Raw genomic sequence first — 18,771 nt, 5'->3', positions numbered from 1 at the left:
TAATGAAGGCATTGGTAAAAATAAAAGCTGAGAGCTACAGAGGTTTTATTGTTTGTTTTTGGTTTTTTTTTTTGTGGTACGCGGGCCTCTCACTTTTGGGGCCTCTCCGGTTGCGGAGCGCAGGCTCCGGAGGTGCAGGCTCAGCGGCCATGGCTCACGGGCCCAGCCGCTCTGCGGCATGTGGGATCTTCCCGGACCAGAGAACAAACCCGTATCCCCTGCATCGGCAGGCAGACTCTCAACCACTGCGTCCCCAGGGAAGCATGAGACCTAAAGAGTTTTAACATTACTTTCTATTTTCATAAATTTTACATTATAGTCTAAAACTGTGGCATGCTTACCTATTTGTCCATCTATCTCTCCTTCTCCCTCTCTCCGTAGTGTTAAGATGTTCGTCACTATTTTGTAGGTGCCAATTCTTCTGCAACATGCACACTTCATTGTGTAGGAGAAGTGGTAACGTTTGTTCACAAGAGTGTAAGTGAGGAGGTGATGCGAGGGCGGGCTGGGCCACTGCAATGTGGTGAAAGAATGACAGGCATTGTCCACGGGGCCTGGCCCCTGGACCCTAGGCTCCTCCTTTTATCCAGACACCTGGGGCACCCTTATTCACTCTTGACCCAGTAAACAGGGTGCCTAGAATATCTCTGTGAGCAGCCCTGGCCAGGAGCCCTTCACATACTTCTCTCCATTTACATCGTGGGCATGGAGTTCTCTCAAAGATCTTCAAAGTTCTCAGTTCTTCTGATTTCTATAGTCTTCGCTTTTCTTCATGCCAAGGATGTCACTAAATAAATCAGCCTATGTATGATTAATATGAACATATAGTGTTGATATATTAAAATAATATTTGTATATCATATTTAACATTTTATTTACATTATATGTACATTTATTTATATAGTATTATTTTATTATAATAAATTAAATTAATAAATATAAATAAGCTATTAATATGAATATATATTACACCTGCGACTCAGGATTTGCCTCCTGGGTGCTCAGCTCTGCCCACTGAGCCAGACTGTTTGCCTGAAAAAATGAAGACTTCAGGGCAAAGTGAAATGTGAGGGGGAGGTGGGCAGAGAAGACCCAACCTGCAGTCACAGTGAAGAATGAGGTGCGTTCTCAAGACCAGCTTGAAGCGCACATTCTTAGTGAGGGGAGTGGATGCAAACACTGTCGCCCGCCCCGTGCGCCCCGTCTGGAGTGGAGAGGGGAGGAAGCGTCCTCCAGGTATTTCTTCACCGGCTCCTCCCACCGGACCCCCTCTCCTCCCCAGTCTCTGCTGTGACACTTGGTTTTTGACACCTGGAGGTGAATTTAACCCTCCCCCACTGTTCTCCTCCCTCCTGTCTCTCTTTTCTTTCCCTTCATTGAGGCTCTCAGGCCTGCTATCAAGTTGGCTGGAGGCCACAGCCAGTCGTAAGCACCTTCCCTGCAGCCAGTGAGCTGGCCTTGCCCAATCTTCCTCCTTTTAGAGCTGTGATAACTGGGTACCTGCTGTCACTGGAGACTTTCCCTGCTGTTATTCTCCCCTCGCCAGGTGGTCGGATGTGCAGGACAACTAAAGGCGACTCTGACTTTCCCCGGGTGTGCATGGTAGCACCTATTGTAGTTTGCTAAGGCTAGCCACCTAAACACAGGCTGTGCATTGTTTTAAGATATAGCCCAAAAATACAATAAGAAAAAAACTCCCCTGATAAGGTTGGCGTGACTAAATATATTCAGAACTTCATTGAGCCTATTCTCATACACTCAATTTACTACAGCTTTAGAGGTTTCTAATTTCTACTCAGATTTGCAAAGATTGGTCACTGGGAAATTTATTAGCTGTCATTGTATTCCAGATGGCAGAGTAAACAGGGACTAGAGGTAGAAACACCTGCAAAATACCTAATATGGTCAAAATTGTCCGACTACTTTTAAAATGTTATTGATTAACCATCCAGACAAATGAGAAATGCCAGAGAAAAGTCAAATAGAGACATGTATTCATTCAGCCAAAAAGATGAACGAAGTGAGAGGTGAGGTGAGGAAGCTGGCCCAGTGTGGGCGATGGGACCAGGCAGCTGTGGCGGCAGCTGTACCACGGCCTTTATGGGGCTGCTCTCTCAGCCCCCCAGACGGGCAGCTTTTCTTGGTAAACTCAGTGTAAGGATATCAGCCATTCATCAGGCACTTCTTTGGCTTCACACATGAGCAGGACCCTTGTAGCTGCAAGGTTTACAAATTAGATCCTCTGCAGTGGCTACTCTGTGTTCTGTGCTCTCCTCAACTGAGGCTGCTTCTGGTGTCTATCACAGAACCTATAACACGTCCTGAGTGTCCAGGCTTACAGAGGTGCTGCTTGAGACTGGGCTGTGACATTTCCATGTCTGGCATGTAGCAGGCATTGAATGAATATTTATTGGGGACAAGGAGGCTAAACTGCACAAGCATCTACTCCTAAGCTGCTTCACACAGCTTGTGACTGCAGCTGAGCTCCAGAGACCTCACTGCCTATGGTGGGGGCTAAAGCTCTCACAGCTTGTTTCATCTGCATGTTGCTTTCCCCCTGATAATATGATCCTTTTAGCTTCTCCTCCTAGAGTTTTGCATAGACCAAGTGAGAAAGACCAAAGTTGTTCCAGTCTTGTGTCAGGCTTTTAAAGCTCAACTACACTGAAAGCTCATGAGAGGTACAGTATCACGTGGGGGTGACTTTCAGCAAGAGTTGTCACAGTGGCACTAACCTCAACAAGTCTATTCACTTTTTGTATAGAGGTTTTAGTCCAATACTCTGCTCAAAAAGTTCAGAAGGCATATTTTGTGATATTTAAGCCCTTTGCTCTTGCTCTAGGGCAAGATTTCTCAACCTGGGGATTAACGACATTCTGAGCTGGATAAGTTTTCGCTGTGGGAGCTGTCCCGTGAGTTCTGCGATGTTGAGCAGCAGCCCTGGACTCTACCCACTAGCATCTCCTCAGGCGTGACAACCCAGAATGTCTCCGGTTACATCCACTAGTCCTCTGGGGATAGGGGATTGAGGAAAAATTCCTCCAGCTGAAAATTTTTTCTCAAGTGGCACCAGTAGATTGCAAGGAGAACCAAAACGACAACAACAAAAACAACAACAACAAATGACTCACCAAGACTTGCCCAGTGATGGAATTATGAAAAACTAAAGAATAGGCTTTCCTTGTGTAGTATCTTCAGGCTATTTTTGGATACTTCTGTGCAGAGCTGACTCAAAGTCCTCCGTCCCTTAGTGGTATTTGGCCCAAGGCCCCAAGATGCCTTTACCTAAAGTGTGTTTAATGTCACGTTTGTTTAATATATTCAGATGTGCCCCTCTGTGTGCCTGCATCAACAGCGTGTATCTACTTAGATTATACAATGTGAGAAAATAGAATCCTCATTATTTCAATAGCCTCCAGGGTAACAACTCACAAGGAACCTAAACTAATTTTACTGATAATAGTGAGAATTTACTACCAGAATATGTAGTAAATATTAGGAAACAATCTATTTTACAGTAATAATTCAAAATGAAGTTAAAGAAATTTAATCATCATGACTGTTTACCACGAGAATCAGGTAGTGTAGCATGTTAGGTGGTGCAGCAGGGTGAAGATGACAAGACAAATATCTCTAACGTGTTCCTCACTTACTCATCTCTAATATATGGGGCACCACTCAGGGTGCACACGGATGTGCCACCCACACCTCTGGCCCAGAAAACACTCACTGCCCAGCTGCTGGAGTGCCATCAACAGGCAACTTCCAGCCAAGATCCCCTCAGGCAGCCTCACCCATGCATGGGACCCTCTCAGGGCTGCCACACCCAATGGTCAAGTGCAGAGGGGCACTTACAACACCTGTGATGGCCACATATGCTTCAGAGCCCCCATGGGCTGAGCCAAGGCTTCCTCGGGGCCGGACACCTGCTCAACTATGCCATCTGGCCAATCCTGCTCCCTCTCTGCCCTGTCACAGAGGTTGACACCTAAGTTGCACTCTGCTTGCCAAAATCCATGTTAACATTCCCTTCCAGAGAAACTGACTTGTGACGGGGGGAAAGCAGTGATGAGGAGGAATTGGGAGCCAGACTGCTCCACAGTTGGAAGTAGCAAGGACCCCTCCACGGGCTAGGTGGGGCACCCGTAGTGTCCGGAATAGGCGATGGTCCAGGTGTGCAAACTCTCACAGGTGACAGGGTAGTAATTGCTAGTCACCATCGAAACAAGAAGAGGAGCTTCCGGTAGAAAGTAAGCAGAAAAAGCTGAACCCCCCACCCAGACCCAGGATTTTGATAAATATATTTTCACATATTGAGGTATGGGGACGTCGTCTGGCTTATACAGGAGTTAACTTGAGTGTTATGCATACTAGAACAGCCTGCGTGTGGCCTATCAAACATACATTGTGCTTCTGCTTTAATTATTAAAGAAAAGAGTGCATTGACCAGAAGTAAAGAATGTCCATGTTAAAAATAAAGATGAAATGCCTCCCTTCCTGGGATGCCAATGCTGAAGCTCCTTCAATAATAAGCTTCATTTCCCAGGTGCCAAGGCCATGCTGACTCTCTGTGTATGAGCTGATCTGTTTTTTGTTTGTTTGTTTTGTTTTTGTTTTTTCCCTGAAACCTTAAAGGAAAGTATCCCTGACTTGTTTAATGTTCTTTGTTCTGACAATATATAAAAGTTTGCTGAAAACCATGCTTACCTGAGACAGTTCATCAGAGCTATCTTAGGGGTTGTCTTCCAGGCTATAGTCCACAGTTTGGCTCAAATCAGATGCTTTTCTATTCCTATTATAGATTGTTTATTGATTATTTTCATCAACAATTTATTAGTTAAAGTAGCCAGGCTCCAAGTCCCAGACGAGCTTAGTCAGCCACTCACCAGAGGTCTGCTAGCCCGTGGGACATTAGCACCGTGAGAGGGACCCTAACTTGGTAGTGGAATTCAGGAGGATGCCCCTGAGCGTTGAAGCCCACACTCTTCTGATCCCTGTGAGCCTGCAGAAATGGCCAACCGTCCCTGTGTAGACCAGGTGCCGCCCCTCCATCCTGTTCTTGCAACGAGAATGAGTGCCTTGTCCCTTCTTACTGCTCAACTTCCACCCTTTCAGCTACCAGCCCTAGGGAGAAATTGGTAACCCCAAAGAACACCCCAAATTGCCTCAGTGCTCATATGAATAGTCGGAGGAAGTAGTTGAAGGAGCAGAAGGAGTGAGATTTCCCCAGAGCTGGAAAAGTGCAGCCAGATGCGTCACCTGTGAGTAACGACCCCAGCTGCCACCATCCCTTTTGCCTTCCAGGTGTACGGGGTCTGCGGTATCCTTGCTAAGTCTATTTTTCGCCATTCCCAGCCCTTCCCTATCATCACCCCTTCACCTTGAAACATGTTCAAGAAAATTGATTAAAAAGAAAATGTGTTCAGCTACATCCAGTGGAAAACCTGCTATTATGGGTATTAAGAACAAGTAGAACCATTCCCAGTCATTGAACCATGGCTTCATCCAATCGTGCCTAAGAAGGAACCAGTTAAAAGAGTGGTATGCTGTGAACAGAAAGAAATCTTTACAGTGACTGGAGAGTTATTCTATTTAGAAAAAGAGAGGGTCTTTTTATCCAACCCCAAGGTTATTCCACACAGAAAGAGATAAAAAAAGACCCTTTTTCCACACCAACAGGTGGATAAAGGAGCCATCAAATTTGTACTCAAAGGAGTTGATATCACGTGTCTACACTTAGCTTCTCGAGGAGCTAAGCTTTGCTCCGCTGCAGCAGATAGGATTGTTGCAATGGAGGCAGAAGGAAAAAAGCTTGCTCTGGGTGCTGCAGTCGTGAAGATGTCTGCAGATGATGCTGAGAAAGTCAACACAGCAACTGGCATTGAAACATGTATTATATAAAAGGTGGGCTGTGGCACGTAAAAGCATATAAGTAAGTCTCAGATGGAATGCACTTGGGCTCCACATGGATGTGGTGCAATATCTGTGTTTGTGTGTGTGTGTGACAGCATGACTACAACACCCCTGTGATTATGCTGAATAAATTCTACACATGCAGAAAAGAGAACCCAAGAAACAAACAACTGTTGCCGCCTTGCTCGGAAAGAGTGCAGACCAGCTGCCCCTGTGTCCTCTCCTGGCCATCAGGCTATAACTCTCCCAAAAGAGCTTCATGACCCAGCCAGTGTGCTGGTGGGACTGCGAGAAGACAAACGGGACTGAATTCTCAGTGTGTCACCTGAGGTGCCCTCATGTGAGCGTCTGGACAGGACCGAGCATGGAAGAGTCAAGTGTACGGGCACTGAACTGGCTGAAGGGTTTTCCTCTCGACATCCCTGCGGAGTCAGAGCCCCTCTCAGCCCTTCATGGTGGAGAAGGGAGACGATGAGACGCCTCAGCCCCTACACATGGACAGGCAGCTCCCGGCTCCTGCGGACTTCCAAAGCCTCATGCTATGAACTGACTTGTAATAACTTTGTTTTTGTCATTAATGTACTAGATATTTTTAGTAGCATTAATCTGAAAACGGGTTATTACCACCGATGTCAGTAATGGAATTAGCTGCGCTAGAGATAACCTACAGTTTAACCTAAAGTTTACAACGAAGTTTTCGCCTCAAAGTTTTAAGGAATTCAAGACGAGACTAGAATAAGACAAGACACCACAGAAACTGCTTGGTGACTGGGCTTGATATTCACTTTAAAGAAAATTATCTCTGAAAACTTAGAAACGTTTAATTATGCATATTGTTATTAGCATGAAGGTGAGAGATAGAAATGAAATATGAACCTGGATATGCTTATAGCAGTGTTATGTGGTTCTGTGGAAAGCTTTCTGCAGTGTTCTCAAATAGCAGTGGAACACCCCAAAGCAGGAAATCGTGACACCTCAAAGTCATGCTGTTACCAGACAAAAGCAAGCTGCAAGGCAACACACAGTATTTAAGACAAGTAAAAATGAAACTTTATTATCTGTGAGTAAATAAAAGTATATTTGAAAAATTTTTTTTAAGTTGTCAGAATATATACAAATGAACCATGGATACCTTGATACGTGTGAACGAGAAATTGTACTTTTACTCTGAAGTATTCAGGGTTTTTTTTGTGTGTACTTGGAACTCAGGATGAACTTGAACAAGAGTGTACACTGTTTGTATTTAAAAACACGCGCACACACGCACAATTTTACATGTGATAACAGAAATGTCTTGTCATACAGCCTAGAGTCAAGTCAAATAGTAAGTTACGTGGAAGAGAATGGGTTTTTATTTAAGGATTAGAGACAGAACACACTCGAAGCACAAATAATAAAACCCTCACTGCACAGTAGTCACTAGAACATTCCTTGAGCACTCGCTGGGTTTAAGCCAGCTTGGAAATCAGTTATTTGTCTAAACTAAGTGAGAATTTATGCCCGGTTCCTAGAAAGCATATGTTTTAATTAACTTGGCTGCCAGTATCTCTCCAGGGAAGAAAATATACATTTTATTTTCAAAACTTGTCTGGGCCTGTTCTATCAAGGATTGGTCCATTAAAAACAAAACACCCAAATCAATATTTTAAAATACTATTTTTGCTTACCTGAAATCTTCCTCCTTTTTAGAGCTTTTTATTTTCTGTCATCTGTTCAACACAGTGTAAAGTAAATACAATCGAGTCCACAGCAGGGGCCGCTACTCAGGGGGCTCGGGGCTTCGGACATCACTAGGAGTTGAAATGGCAAAGAGCATATTTGATGCAGAGCCCTAAAGGCATTTTGGTACTGGATAACCTGCATCTACAGAAAGCACATGATAGCCTGATACTGTTTCCTACATCTGCCACAATTTAAAATAATTTTCTAATGTTTTATTTTCTGTAACCTGAGATTGGGAATGTTGGGGAGAGGGTATAAATATAACTATTTATGTAACTCATCCTAAATAGAGCATAATTAGAAAGTATAATTAGACTTGAGTCTAATTCCCCTTCATATCCTAGTTTCTGTGGCTCTCAGTAGATAAGGCTCAGGTTCCAGTCCCAGCTCATTTCTACAGACTGGACAGTAGGTGGCACCATCAGCCAGTTTAAAAAACAGTTCACTGGTTTGGTTTGTTGTTAACCAGTTTACCACATTTGAGCAGGAACCTAAATAGTTTTGTGCATAAGTGCATTAAGTCCTGGCCATTGTCACGGGAGAATAATCCTAGAAGAGCACAAAGCCATTTAAATAGATCTGTATGAAGTATTTACAAATAACCAGAGGAAGAGACTTTGCCTCTCTGTAGATCGAGATTATCCAATAATGAAATGCGTTTAGGGTTTGTGTCACTTTAATTTCTGGTAATGAGAAATGTCTGCCTGTGACCATACCTAAACTAGTTTGTCCTTTGACCCTGGCCAGACACATAGACTTTATATATTTAGGTTTTCTTGTCTGGGGGAATTAAAAAACTTGACCTAGCTGCTCACAAGTGGAAAACAAAGTATTAGACCTTAAAATGTTCCAGTAGAGTGCAGATCAAACACTCCCAATTCTAGACACTTCATAGAATGTTTTTAAACCTTTTCAGCCACCCCTCGTTTTTAAACCTTTTCAGCCACCAGTCGCTCTTTTCAGCCACCACTCGCTCAGAAAGCTTACTTTACTAGGTACTGTTCACAATGGAAATGTGTTGAAATCACTGCAGCTATGTTCTACTCCAGTGCACAAGGATCTCTACAGATAGGAAGAGTGCTAAAATATTCTGAAAGGGTAAATCCAGGGCATTTAATTTTATTTGAATAAAAACCTGTGCACAAACACATTTTATACATGACTTCAGGGAGGCCACAGGCCCCCTGAGTTCCCTAAGCCCCTCAGATTAAGATCTCCTGACCTGGGAGTGAAAGAAAACAAACGTACCCATACCACCTTCCCCTCCCCATTCAGACCTCTGGTCCCACCCCAGCCACACCCGTGGGAAGGCAGGTCGGCACTCAGCACATGTACTGTCCCAGCTGCAAGGCAGTCAGATGTGTTATATGAAGAAGATCCGCCACAGAACACCTCTGCTTCCTACATCCTCCTGGCCCAGAAGGAGATTTAGAAAAAGCATAGAGGAGAACATCAACTCAGCAGAGCAGTCTCGAAGCACAAGGGAGTGGAGAAACAGGAAGCACAAATAAGCCCAGGGAATGACTGACTTCTGACTTTTTTGTTGATAACAGATCTGGGTGAAGTTTCCCTGCTCCCTGCTGATGGCATCTCTGTATCTGCAGGCACTTTCTCTTTGCCTCGCAGTGAAATGCAACTGCTTGTCAGAAGGCCGATCTCTTCTGTCATCCAGAGGTCACCTTCTCGTGGCTGTCACCCCTGTAACCCTGGACTGTATGCTGATTGTTCCATTGGTTGTTAACACTTCTATAAACGGAGATCTAACTGCCAAGAGTTCAAAATCCCAGTGGTCTGTCAGGTCCCACCACCAATTCACTCCCCAGAGTCATGTCTGAAGTGGGTAAAAATGCCACAAACTCAGGACTGAAGATACTACTGTGGGAACATGAAATACATTTAGAACCTTAGAAAGTCTAATTGTAAAGGTATTTGTTTTCCTTTAAAGTCTGACAAGAAAATGACCCTCTTGCTTATCTTGTCTAAAGAATAAAGATGGACAGGTACTTACTGAAGATAAGCTACAAAATTTGAGACGGAAGAATGGAATTAAAAGAGAATTGTCTCATGCAGAATAAATACTCGGGTTTGAGAATTTGAGAGGAAAAAGAAATGGATTCAAGAAAAGATCTTACTATTAGAGCTGAGACCATATGTGATTTAGTCAAATTTCTTTTTCTGAAGGCCAGATCGCCTTGTACAGACTTGTACAGACACAAAGCTGCAACTTTCTTCTCTATTGATCTACAGAGGGGTCCACAGCCACCACTCCAGACCACCGCATTGTGCAGCACTCAAGATGCTCAGGACTCTCTCCTATGTATCCCTGGGGAGTGACTCCCAAATGGTCCATCCACTGGGTCTAGCTCTACATGTTTTAAACACCCTTTAAACCTCTGAAGAGAGCTCTCCTCTCTTCCACATGAAATATCCCCTCACATCTCCTCACTGTTAACATGGCTGCTGGGTTTACAATCAGGCTTAAGATATGGTCTCCTGACTAATGTTTCTTATTATAATAAAGTCAACGGTTTTATACAATATCTTACTGGCATTATTAATATGTCAGATGCAGAGAAAGAATTCAAGTATTAAGGCAAATAATTGTCCTCCTAGCCTTATGAATTATCTAAGTATTGTCTCAACTGATAATGAATGTACAGAGCCTTTTCATAGGGAAAAATGAGGAAAAAGGTAAGAAAATTAGATCAAGCTTAACTCATAAAATTAGCAGCGGTAGATGTTCTTTGAAAGGAAGAACACAAAGCATTATGAATCAGAAAACTGCTTCCAAAGTGAAAGAAAAGAAGCAAAAGCCACCAGAAAATTCTCATGAGTAGACATTTTAGGGAAGCCGGATAATCTTTCTGGAAAAACAAATTGGACTTTCATTCAGTTGGTAGAAATCGTGCTATAACTTTTAATCTTTAGAAGTTTAAAAAGAATTTAATGTCCACATTTATGAGAAGTTGATAATATGTGTAGAAGGTTCAAGAACCTATAAATATTAAATACTTTATGTTGTATTCTGCCACCCGCCCTTGCCCAGGACCCCTGTCTTCAAAGTCAGCCACTGTGGTTGATTTTCCAGGTATCATTCCAGAGTGTCTTTTTATGGGTGTGCAAGAAAATGTGAATATATATTTTCCTTCACTCCACATTTTAATACATAAGTAGCTGTATAATGTTTCATTACATCTTCCTTATATTCAGTTGAAAAATATCTGGGGGAAAAAACTTCTATCAGGACGTTGTTTCCTACAAAGCAGTCCACTGAGTGGATGATGTACTATAATGCATGTTGTCAGTCCATATTGGGATAAACACTAATAGTCAACCACCTTTTGACATTACAAACAATGTTACAATGCATAACTTTGGCCTATGTTATTCTACTGCTAAAATCTGTATAGGATAGTTTCTAAAGGATTTGTAGCCTAAAGTATTTCTAACTGAAATAACATTTGATAAGATGTTACCAGTAAGATAGCAGGTACTGAGTTTTTCTGAGGAACCTAGAAGTGGTCATTTCTCTTTATTTTATTATAAATTCAACCTCTCCTCTACCAGATTTCTCCCCGATCTGTGTTTGAAAACATTTTCCAACCTCTTCTACCCTTGTGACTTCTCTATAATCTGTTCCTCTTCTTAGCAGTGTCATTCATTCTCATGCCCACCACAGCCTGACATGGTCTCTAATTGCTGTCTGCTCGTCTCTCTTTGTCCATCATTGTTCAACCCACTCCACTGGAGAAACACTCAACATGGCCAGACATCTTGTTGAGTATGAAAAAATGGATCATGGATGATTCTGACTCACTGAGCCTGGATGAGAGGAGACATCCAGAGGGGAGTTTAAAGTAGCTGGGGAAGGAGAAGAGGATTTAGGTTTCATCCATGGTCATCATTCAGGGGAAGATGTTACTGAGACTTTACATAGGAGCAGGAGAAGACAGAGTTAGATGCAAGTACTTTCAGTGGCCCAGAAATGACAGGTGAACTGAGAGGAAGGGACTCCAAGGGAAGAGCAAGGGAGAGAACACAGTGAGTTGGGAGGTCCAGGGGGCGATAATTTGTGGGGCAGGACATCCAAAAGGAAGGAGCTACCCAGAGACGAAACTCCACAACTGCTTGATGATCCATCTGAGTCTCTGTCGTGTACCAATCTGAGCACACACAGGTGAAATTTCACAAGGCTGGGCAGGAACAATTTCTGTGAAAAGAACAATTACTGGAGAACTGTACATTAAATAATTTCTAAAGTTCATGTATGGCTGAGAATCCTCACCAGCCAGAGTGGAGAAACCTCCTTGAATACATGGGGCATTCTATTAAGACACCAGAAATTGTGCATATTAATAGTGGAACTAATGACAAGCCCTAGAATAAAGAATACTCTAGGACTGTACTAAAGGATCCTCTAGAACTGTACTAACAAATATTAAAAATAAGACTTGAAAGGGTCTATGTGATATGCAATTGATCGTTTCCTACCAGAAAAAAATTTAAAAAGTAACACTTTAAAAAACAAAGAAAAAAAACCCCACTTCTATCAAGGAAACTCCAAGGGATTTAGGGGCCTTGTGTGAAAACCCAGGTCAGATATATACATATGTATACACATTAAAATGTTCAAGAAATTGACTACTTTCTGGAAAAATATGAATTCTCAAGACCAATATTTAAAACAACTGAAACAAAAGAAAAATAAGCAAGGAAGGATATAAAATAAAGTTTTTCAACAATTACTTCTGAAAATCACGTATGGACTATGCAAGTAAAGAAAGAAACAAACAAATAAACAAAAAAACTGACTACAAAAGTAACAAGTAGTTTCATAGAATGAAGAATAGAAGAATAGAGGAAATCTGTATTTTGTGAAAATAATTTAACCCTGATATCAAACATGAATGATACAAAACAAAACCACACACCAATTTTACCTGTTGGTAGGAATGTACATTGATACAGCTACTATGGAGAACAATATGGCCATTCCTTAAAAATCTAAAAATAGAAATACCATATGACCCATAAATCCCACTACTGGACATATACCCTGAGAAAACCATAATTCAAAAAGACACATGTGCCCCAATTTTCATTGCAGCACTATTTACTATAGAACGGGCATGGAAGCAACATAAGTCTCTATCAACAGATGAATGGATAAAGAAGATGTAGTACATATATAAATGGAATATTACTCAGCCAGTAAAAGGAATGAAATTGGGTCATTTGTAGAGATGTGGATGTACCTAGAGACTGTCAAACAGAGTGAAGTTAAGTCAGAAAGAGAAAAACAAATATCATATACTAATGCATATATGTGGAACGTATAAAAATGGTACAGATGAACCTATTTCCAAAGCAGAAGTAGAGACACAGACATAGAGGACAGATGTATGGACACCAAGGGGGAAAAGGGAGGTGGGATGAATTGGGAGATTGGGATTGACATATATACACTACTATGTATAAAATAGATAACTAATGAGAACCTGCTGTATAGCACAGGGCACTCTACTCAATGCTCTGTTGAGACCTAAATGGAAAGGAAATCCAAAAAAGAGGGGATATATGCATACATATAGCTGATTCACTTCGTGGTACAGTAGAAACTAATGTAACATTGTAAAGCAACTATACCCCAATTTTTTAAATCCTATCTTATTAAAATACTAATTAATAATATATGAATTGTTGAATGCTAAAGGACATTTTCAGGAATTATGAGATTTCTCAATAGTTAATGAAAAGGCACTGAAAATCCTTAAAAATGTAACAGTTCAAAGGATAAGAATCATTAAAAATGCACAAAACAACAGACTTTCTACTTTTAAGATATAGAAAACATATGTATAAATCTCATCCATAAAAAAGCAACTAAAATAAACATATTTTACAAGGAATATCGAGAATGAAGAAGTAGAAAAAAATCAAATTTACAAAATACCATTTAAAAAGACCAAAGGAAAACAAAAAATGAGAGAAAATTCCATGATTCTGTAGAATACCAAATATTATAGAGATATCTACCTTTCTCGATTTTAATTCTAATAAACTTGCAATCAAAATCCTAGTATGTTTTTAAGAAAGAGACTAAGATTTAGCTGAAAGTCAAGCTAGAATTTTTTTTTGAAAAGAATGAGTGAATCGTACCTTACTAATTATATATATAAAGCTAAATTAAGAGTGTGTTTCTAATACGGAAAAAGATAAACTAGTGTCGACTTTAAAAAAAGTGCACAACGTGAGAGTTGCAAGTTAAGTTTTATTTGGGGCAAAATGAGGACTATAGCCCAGGAGACAGCATTTCAGAGAGCTCTGAGATACTGCTCCAAAGAGGCAGGTGGAAGTCAGTACATATGTGATTTTGGTGAAGGGGGAGTACATGCAATCGAGAACATATATTTTTTGCAGAATGTTTCTGTTAGTCTCGCGAAGGTTGCTGCAAGTCTCGAGGAGCAAACCTCACCATGAAAGATCTTAGTGTTTTTCTAGATATGAGGGGATACAAGAATTGGGCTCATAAAATCTTCTCCTGAAATTATGTAACTCTCTGAAGAGCTGTCCTGCCAGTTTTCCCAGAGCACAGAGCGCCTCATTTCTGCTCTCCACCCTGAACTCCTTTCAGGGGATGTTGAAGGTCAGCGGCTGCAGCAGCTGCACCAGCACATGATTTAATCCTTGTCGAGGTAGATGACAAGTGCCAATTCGTAGCTGAGACTAGCGTTACCCTAAATGTAGATTCTAGGATGAGAGCCTATATGATAAAGGTATTACAGTCAATAGAAGCCATTATGGAGCATACAATAAGTGGTGATGAAAAATTGGGTAGTTAGTTTTCTTTAAAAAGTATTTACATCTTCACTCAGAACCATACATAAAAATAAATTTGATATAAATTTAAACAGGGTTTTATTAATTATATATATATATATATATATATATGATTTCTAGATGGGAAAATCTCAAACATAAAAAGGATAGAAGAAAAATTACATAAAAATGGGAAACTCCAAGAGGTTAATATTTGTATAAGTTAATATTTTTAACATTAAAACATTAATACAAATTGATTTAAACAGAAAGAATAAAACAGATCTAAAACACACACACGAATGATGTGCACAGAGGATTCCTTTGATTAAATAAAAATACCAACATAACACATTGATCTCACAAGTGAAAAATAATACAATCCTTTCTACCTTTAGGAAAACTTTCAAAATATGGGACAATTAAATCAAAAGTAGTGAACAGCCACATATCTAAATTGGTACATTTCTAGAAAGCAGTTTTTAAAGATGTGTTAATAAACGTCTTTTAATTCCATCTTTAGAATTCTACTACTAAAGGGGGAAAAATGATATGGGGACGTGTTTTTACATAGAAAACGTATTCAAATACTTTACTTTTAAGATGGGAAAATTGTGAAGAGCCCTAAATCTAGAATCTAAATAACAAGGAAATGGTTAAACTATATTGCACATATTCCTGACATAACATTATTCAGGCATTATCATAATGTCTATGAAGATAATTAAATACAGGTCAATAAATGTATCACAGCAGCTACTATTTACATTACGTATTACATATGTTGAACGCTTAACTTTGGGAATTTAATTTAAATCCTTAGAGCAGGCCTGGAAGATGGGTTGTGTCATCTGCAAATCAGACGCCCAATCTTGTATTCTTTCAATGCATTGCTCCAAAAATTATATATTACATTACATTATACATATATGGAGAGAGAGAAATCAACAATATTTACATGTGAGTTTATTAGGAGTGTAAATATATAAAAATGTTACTAGCTCTTTCCTTGCAATAGAGATGAGCATGATTCTTATTTTCTTGGTACTTTATAAATTTTGAAAACACATTACTCACATAATCAGGGTAAAAACCAATTTAAAAACGCTGAAACATCCAAAATATAGATGAAAATTTCTGGGATATTATTTTTAATTAGGTAAAGATATAATGATATTTCTTGGAGTGCATTTATTTTAGAGTTGTTTAATCAAAGTAAGTTGAAGATGTTGTTAAGACAGTGTGGGGCTCCACCACAAGATAAGTTCAAAAAATGGCTTTAACCATGTCAGATAGTCAGGGTCATTACTTTTTAAAATCTAAGGTTAGAGAGCAGGGACTATAGTGCTTATGGAACTACTAACCCTGCTTTATGTATTTTCATATTTCAAAATCTTGTTCTCTACATCTATTGAAGCTCATACTACATTAACATTATACTATAATATTCTATATTTAACTATACAAAAGCCTTCAGGTTTTTGGTTGCATAATCTGAGAACTGAATTCATTAAGAGAAAATGACTCAACTGAACGTGGAAGTCAAGGCAGCCTTAAAACCTAAGTACACCTTTTTTCCATAATGTGTTACATTAATTATTTACAAATAATAGTTAAATTCCCTTTGCTTCAATTCCTTCAACTGCAATTCCTGATCCTTAAGGATCTCCAGATTTAAGGCCATATATGCTCCTTCATAGCCATCAGGAGAAAGATATTAATACATTGTCAGAGTTGCAATAAGGTATTGCTCTAACATGCCTGACATACAGGGAACAATTTGAACATATTCTGAATCTCACTTGTGTTCACATGTAATTTTATCCAGAGAAACAGTTGGTGAATGAATGCACAGCTACACCCAGAGGAACCTAGCCAGGTGGAAAAACACAAAACACACACTTGCACACACCTCAAACAGCTACCCCACTCATATCAGACGTTACAGCTTTTTATGGGATTTCAAATCACCCTTCTCTCACTGCTTCACAATCACCCACAAGCTGCAACCCTTCTACCACCCAGATTAACCAGAAAACTGCAGACCCTTTTCAAGTTAAAGTGCCATATTTGTTGTGGGTGAATATTTAACCATTTAGCACATATAATTACACTACCATTTTTATTAGGGTTTGTCTTAGTTTGGGCTGCTGTAACAAATATACCATAGACTGGGTGGTTTTGATAACAAAGATTTATTTCTCACAGTTCTGGAGGCTGGAGAGTCCAAGATCAATGTGGCAGCACTTGTCCTTTTTTTGCGGTATGCGGGCCTCTCACTGTTGTGGCCTCTCCCTTTGCGGAGCACAGGCTCCGAACGCACAGGCTCAGCGGCCATGGCTCACGGACCCAGCCACTCCGTGACATGTGGGATATTCCCAGATCAGGGCACGAATCTGTGTCCCCTGCATCGGCAGGCGGACTCTCAACCACTGCACCACCAGAGAAGCCCCGGGTGTCTTTTTATAAGGGCACTAATCCCATTAATGAGAGCTCCAACCTCCTGACTTAATTACTTCCTGAAGTAACATCACATAACTTCCAAATAACATCACATTGGGAATTGGTCTTCAAAATAGTAATTTTCAAGGGACAGAAACATTCAGTCCTTAGCAGGCCCTTATTTATTTATTTTTTCTGTTTTTTGTTTTTTTTGCGATATGCGGACCTCTCACTGTTGTGGCCTCTCCCTTTGCGGAGCACAGGCTCCAGACGCGCAGGCTCAGTGGCCATGGCTCACGGGCCCAGCCTCTCCGCAGCATGTGGAATCTTCCCGGACCGGGGCATGAATCCATGTCCCCTGCATCGGCAGGCGGACTCTCAGCCACTGCGCCACCAGGGAAGCCCAGACCCTTATTTTTTAATGTACGAATGTCAGTTTTTGAGTATTTGGCCCTAAATCCATTTCCCCACAAGCCCTGTGATTTTGGTTTTTTTGTTGTTGCTTTTGATTTTAAAATAGATTTTTTTTTCAGCTTTATTGTGGTATAATCAAGAAACCTTCACACTGTGTTCCATAGTGGCTGCACCAATTTACATTCCCACCTACAAGTGCACAAGGATTTCCTTTTCTCCACATCTTAGCTAACACTCATTCTTTTGTCCTTTTGAGGGCAGCCAACCTAACCAGTGTGATGTGATATCTCACGGTGGCTTTGATTTTTATTTCCTTGATGATTACTGATGCTGAACATCTTTTCATGTATTGTTGCACATGTGCATGTCTTATTTGGAAAAATATCTATCCAGTTCTTCTGCTCATTTTTAACCTAAATTTTTTTTGTTTCGTTATTGTTGTTTTACTATTGACTTGTGTAGTTTTTTATACAATCTTCATGTTAACCCCTTTTTAGATATTTGCAAATACATTTTCCCATTACATTGTGTGCCTTTTCAGTTTGTTGATGGTTTCCTTAGCAGTGTAGGAACCTCTCAATTTTATGTACTCCCACCTGTTTATTTTGGCTTTTGTTGTCTTTGTTTCTGGTGTCAAATCCAAAAAAAAAAAAAAAATTGCCAAGACGGGTGTGAAGGAGCCAGTCCTCTATACTTTCTTGTAGGAGTTTTATGGTTCCAGAACTTAAATTTTTCTTTAATCCACTTTCAGTTGATTTTTATGAGTGGTATAAAATACGGATCCAGTTTTATACATTTGCATGTGGCTGCCACTTTTTCAGACACAATTTATTGAAGAGACTATCATTTCTCCAATGAGTATTCTTGGCCCTGTTGTCAGACATTAGTTGACTCTACATGCAGGGGTTCATTTTAGAGCTCTCCATTCTGTTCCATTGGTCTGTGTGTCTATGTTGATGCAAGTATTATACTGTTTTGATGACTATAGCTTTGAATTGTAATTTGAAAGCAAGAAGTGTGATTCCTCCAACTTTGTTCTTCTTTCTCAGGATTGCTTTAGCTATTAAGAATCCTCTGTGGTTCCACACAAACCTTAAGATATTTTTTTCCATTTTTGTGAATAATGCTTTTGGAAATTTGATACATTATATTAATTATTTTTATTACATTAAATCTTTATGTAGATTGCCTTGGGGAGAATGGAAATTTTGCCAACATTAATTCTTCCAATGTATGAACATGGAATATCTTTCCAGTTATTTGGTAAACACTTGTACCTAAATCTTTTTCGGCATATCTGATCATTATCTTTATATGAATTCCCAGAAGTAAAATTACTAGCTCAAACAGCATAAATATTTTACAATTTTTAATGCAGAATACCAAATGATGCTCCAGAAAAAGTGGTACCATTTACATTTTTCCAATGCAGCATCTAAGAGTGCTGGTCTCACTGCATCC

General features: G+C 40.1%; 1 long non-coding RNA gene and 1 pseudogene across 2 annotated transcripts in view; both read left to right on the top strand.

Moving 5' to 3' along the window:
- Nucleotides 1–18,771, top strand: part of LOC125961039 (uncharacterized) — a 164,493-nt gene that overhangs the window by 25,174 nt on the left and 120,548 nt on the right. The window lies entirely within an intron of this gene.
- On the top strand, nucleotides 5,389–6,110 carry LOC125961025 (malignant T-cell-amplified sequence 1-like; annotated as a pseudogene).

The sequence above is a fragment of the Orcinus orca genome, chromosome 14 (assembly GCF_937001465.1).
Source record: "Orcinus orca chromosome 14, mOrcOrc1.1, whole genome shotgun sequence".
NCBI lineage: Eukaryota > Metazoa > Chordata > Mammalia > Artiodactyla > Delphinidae > Orcinus > Orcinus orca.
The sequence above is the reverse complement of the archived record's forward strand: the minus strand, read 5'-3'. Positions and strand labels throughout refer to the sequence as shown.